Genomic DNA, 5301 nt, shown 5'->3' with positions numbered 1-5301 from the left:
CTGTTTAGGTGAGTCGGTATACCTAATAGCCAATACCTCTGAGTAAGGCAAAATATTCGCAAAATACTGAAAATGGCCCATTTTTCGCAAAAACTCGATGCACGCACAGACAAACAAAAGAAACTAAAAGTACAAAATACAAACAATATGTACAAAGTCTGTAGCGTGATACGAAAAATGATACATGTCAAAATGGGAAGTACACGTGTACGACCTACTGAGGCTCATCCTCGTCACCATGAGCACCACCACTCGTGCCAGTATCAGGCGAACCCTGCAGACCAATCAAACAAGGTCTCGAACTGAGAAGAGTCCCAGCTCTGTGTCTGCGGCGCAGGCACCCACCCTGCAAGAAAAGGCGGATGGAATGGCTTAGGCTACCAACTAGTCTGGAACGACTGAAATGAAGGGGGCTGCCAACCCACCTGAGATTGAGGCACCCCGAATGATACGAGTTTAAAAACTCGTTGTATAAACAAGGATAATTGATTAACAAGCTAGACCTTTAACTCGTTGATCGTGAATGCAAGACAAGACCTATTGACTCATAATCAGTTCTTTGAATAGGAAACGCGTCCAAAACAAAGAAAAAGGCTGAATTATAAACTATAATTCGAAATGTAACAAACAAGTGTTTTAATCATCCAGCTGGTTGTTTATTCAAATCAAGAAGCTGACTATAAATAGCCAAAAACCAACAGCTACAAGAGCTTTAAAGGGCTAATTAAGAGCCATTTAAGAGCCTTTAAAACTGGCAGTTACAAGCTCTAAAGCCTCCTAATTCAGTCACTAAATTGGAGGTTACAAAGGCTTAAAACTCTCCTTACAAACTGCAATAATCAAAGCTAGGTAATGACTGAATTTAAATTGGGGATTTAAACAAATATCCCTTTATTAAACCGACTTTAACCAAAGCAATTAAAAATAATAAGTGCGTACAATCTGTTTAAACAAGCGGACCAATGTGATTAAACGGACCAGTTTGATTAACGTACCACCTTGATAATAAGGACCATATAACGAGCTCACTCAATCCAAGTCGGACCATATAACGAGCTCACTCAATCCAAGTCACCATGCACATAAAATGAGCCATTGAACCCAAATCAGTTTTGGTTCCAATTGCTAGCATAAGACTGTCACTTTCATCCATAACCGTATCATCCCCTCCCCCTTTAAAAGGAATTGACCTCAATTCAGCAAGGCCATCATCATCAAGATAAGGTGAAAGATCACCTACATTGAAAGTAGCATGGACACCACAGTCTCCTGGAAGCTCAATCTTGTAAGCATTATCATTCACACGTGCAACCACCTTGTAAGGACCTTCAGCCCTAGGCATAAGCTTGTTCTTGCGTTTGCTTGGAAAACGCTCTTTCCTTAAATGAATCTAAACCAAATCACCTTCTTCAAACAACCTCGGTTTGCGATTCTTATTTGATTTCTGTTTATAAGAGGCATTAATAGCTTCAATTCGCTCACGAACTTGTTGGTGCAGCTTCATCATAAACTTTAACTTAGCATCGGCATCCTTGTGAACCAACACATCTTTTGGTAATGGAATTAAATCCAAGGGCAAGTATGGATTAATCCCATATACTACCTCAAATGGAGAATGACCAGTAGCATAAGTAGGAGACCGATTATAAGCAAATTCAGCGTGAGCAAGCTTGACATCCCAATCCTTTTGCGTTTTACTTACCAACCCTCTCAATAGCGTTCCCAAGGTTCGATTTGTCACCTCTGTTTGCCCATCAGTTTGAGGGTGATGTGAAGTGCTAAACAACAACTTGGTTCCCACCTTTCTCCACAATGTATTCCAAAAGTAACTCAAGAACTTGGAATCTCGATCAGAAACAATAGTCTTTGGAATTCCATGCAAACGAACAATCTCCTTATAATACAAATCAGCCACATTACAAGCATCATCCGTTTTGTGACAAGCAACGAAGTGAGCCATTTTTGAAAATCTATCCACCACGACCATAATAGCATCCTTACCTCTTTGAGTACGAGGCAAAGCCACTATAAAATCCATGGATACATCTTCCCAAGGGCGAACTGGAACCGGCAAAGGTGAGTATAAACCGGGTTTGAAAGAACTCTTGGCCATACGACAAGTCACACATTTATTCACAATGTTCGTTACATCACCTAACATTTTAGGCCAAAAGAAATGTTCTCTAAGGATTTCCAAGGTCTTGGCTATGCCAAAGTGACCAGCCAATCCTCCACCATGAGCCTCACGCACTAGTAACTCACGAATTGAATGCTTAGGAATACAAAGGCGATTACCTTTGAAAAGAAACCCATCTTGCAACATGTACTCCCCATAAGCACCAACTGCACATTTCTCGAATGCAACTCCAAAATCACCATCATCATGATAATAATCTTTTAAGGTTTCAAACCCCAACAAACGAACATCAAGTGTAGCAAGCAAAGTGTACCTTCGTGATAATGCATCAGCCACCACATTGCTTTTACCATCTTTGTATTTCGAAGAAAAATGAAAGGATTGCAAGAACTCAACCCATTTAGCATGCCTTGGGCTCAATTTTTGTTGCCCATTAATATACTTCAAAGATTCATGATCAGAACGCAAAACAAAGTGGCTAGAACGCAAATAATGACTCCAATGATCCAAAGATCTAACAATGGCATAGAACTCTTTATCATAAGTGCAATAATTCAAACGAGCACCCCCTAACTTTTCCGAAAAATAAGCTATGGGACGCTTACCTTGGATCAAAACAGCACCAATCCCCACTCCACTAGCATCACACTCGACCTCAAAAGGTTGAGAGAAATCTGGCAGCGCCAAAATAGGAGCAGCACACAAACGCTCTTTAATCACATCAAATGCCTTTTGAGCGTCCTCTCCCCATACAAAAGCACCTTTCTTCAAGCAACTAGTGATAGGACTAGTAATAGTACTGAAATCACGAATGAAACGTCTATAAAATGAAGCAAGACCATGAATGAACGCACCTCACTTATAGTTTTAGGATTAGGCCACAATTTGATAGCCTCGATCTTGGACTGATCCACGGACACTCCATCTTTCGAAACCACATAGCCCAAGAATACAACATTGTCAACAAGGAATGAACACTTCTCTAGCTTCCCATAGAGTCTTTGAGCTCTAAGTGTTTCAAAAACATCCCTCAAATGAATCAGATGCTCCTCTTCGTTCCTACTATACACCAAGATGTCATCAAGATATACCACAACGAATCTGCCCAAAAATGATTTAAGCACTTCGTTCATTAGCCTTATAAACGTACTAGGAGCGTTAGTGAGACCAAATGGCATGACGGTCCACTCATACAAACCATGTTTTGTCTTGAAAGCCGTTTTCCACTCATCTCCTTCACGCATCCGAATCTGATGATAACCACTTCGCAAATCAGTTTTTGAGAACAACTTCGAACCATGGAGCTCATCTAACATATCATCAAGTCTCGGAATTGGAAAACGATACTTGATGGTAATGTTATTCACAGCCCTACTATCAACACACATTCGCCATGTTCCATCTTTCTTAGGCACAAGCAACACCGGAACAGCACATGGACTCAAGCTTTCTCTAACATAGCCTCGATTCATAAGTTCATCAATTTGCTTTTGTAATTCCTTTGTTTCCTCCGGATTGCAACGATAGGCAGCCTTATTAGGCAAAGAAGTTCCTGGAATAAGATCAATTTGATGTTCAATACCACGAATAGGGGGCAAACCTGGTGGTAATTCATCCGGAAATAAATCCTTGAACTCAAACAGCAATTCGGCAATGGGACTGCCTTCTTTCCAATTTTAGCCTTCAATTGGACTCTCCTTAGCCACGAGCAAATACACCAACTCTCCATGATCAAGAGCTTGCTCAATTTCTCGTTCACTAGCCAACATGGTGAGATTCGGTTTTTTCTTTTGTTTCACACTCATGGATCGAACCGCTTGAGATGACATAGGCTTTAGCACAATTTTCTTGCCTTTGTCTCTCAATTCATACTCATTGCTTCTCCCTTTATGAATCACGTCCCTATCAAACTGCCAAGGACGACCCAACAAAATATGACAAGCATCCATAGGAATAACATCACAAAGAACTTCATCCACATACGAACCCATAGTCAAACCAACCCTTACTTGCTTCGACACTTTTACACTATTACCATCATCAAGCCAATGGAGTGCGTATGGCCTAGGATGGGCAGTAGTGATTAAGCCTAATTTTGACACCATTTCACTAGAAGCAGCATTGGTACAACTCCCCCCATCAACAATTACACTACACCACTTATCTTTCACTAGATATTTAGTATGAAACAACTGAACTCGTTTGTCTAGATCAGTATGTGAAATTTGAGTTTGTAGCGCTCTAAGAACCAGATTTGTGTCATAAATTGGAGCCTCATACCCTTCCTCTTCCTCCTCATCACCACTCTCATCAAACACAAATACGTCCCCCAACCTCTTTTCCTCTTCAAACAACTCCTCACGACACTCAACAGCTTCTCTCAAGGTCACTACTCGTTTATTTGGACACGCATTTTGATAATGCCCAAACCCTTGACACTTAAAACAACGCACCTTGGACAGACTTGTTTCTTTGGTTGGGTTAGATAGTTTAGGGGCAGCCGTAGAATTACTTGAACCTACGGTACTAGGTGATGTGTTTGGTTTCAAGCTAGGTTCGGATTTAGCCCAAGACTTGGCCTTACCATCCATACTAGACCCTCCCCCATATTTTGTCTTCCCTTGATTTTCCAATTTTAAACAAAGTCCACAAAGAGTGTCAAAATCAGAATATGGATAACGGTCTACGGTATTGGCAATATTATAATTTAGACCCCTTAAAAATCTGGACAGTTTTTGTTCCTCAATTTCCTCAATTTCTCCCATTAAGGACAACTTTTCAAACTCATCAATATATTCAGCCACACTCATTTTTCCTTGCCTCAATTCGGCAATTTTACGATAAGTTGTTATTCTATGAGTTGTTGGCACATACCTTTTACGTAGCTTACGTTTCAAAGACTCCCAAGAGGTAATTTTCTCCTTCCCTTCACGTATTCTCTTGGATTTCAGTCTCTCGAACCACAATGAAGCCCCTCGTCCTAGCTTCAATATGGCATATTTGCAACGCTTCTCATCATCAATGTCCTTGAAATCGAACATTCTCTCTATTTTGCGCTCCCACTCCAAATAGGCTTCCGGATCTGTTCCACCAACAAATTCAGGAAGTTCGGTGACTTTGAATTCATCCATAGCCCGTAGATCACGCCTAGGAGGCCTACGATA

The 5301-nt window shown here is 40.8% G+C and overlaps 1 pseudogene; it reads right to left on the bottom strand.

The window, feature by feature from the left end:
* Positions 1-214: 214 nt before the first annotated feature.
* On the bottom strand, positions 215-4578 carry LOC130467345 (uncharacterized; annotated as a pseudogene).
* Between the last annotated feature and the right edge of the window lie 723 nt (positions 4579-5301).

This window comes from Spinacia oleracea, chromosome 2 (assembly GCF_020520425.1).
Source record: "Spinacia oleracea cultivar Varoflay chromosome 2, BTI_SOV_V1, whole genome shotgun sequence".
Lineage (NCBI taxonomy): Eukaryota > Viridiplantae > Streptophyta > Magnoliopsida > Caryophyllales > Amaranthaceae > Spinacia > Spinacia oleracea.
This window is presented reverse-complemented; position numbering and strand designations above follow the sequence as displayed.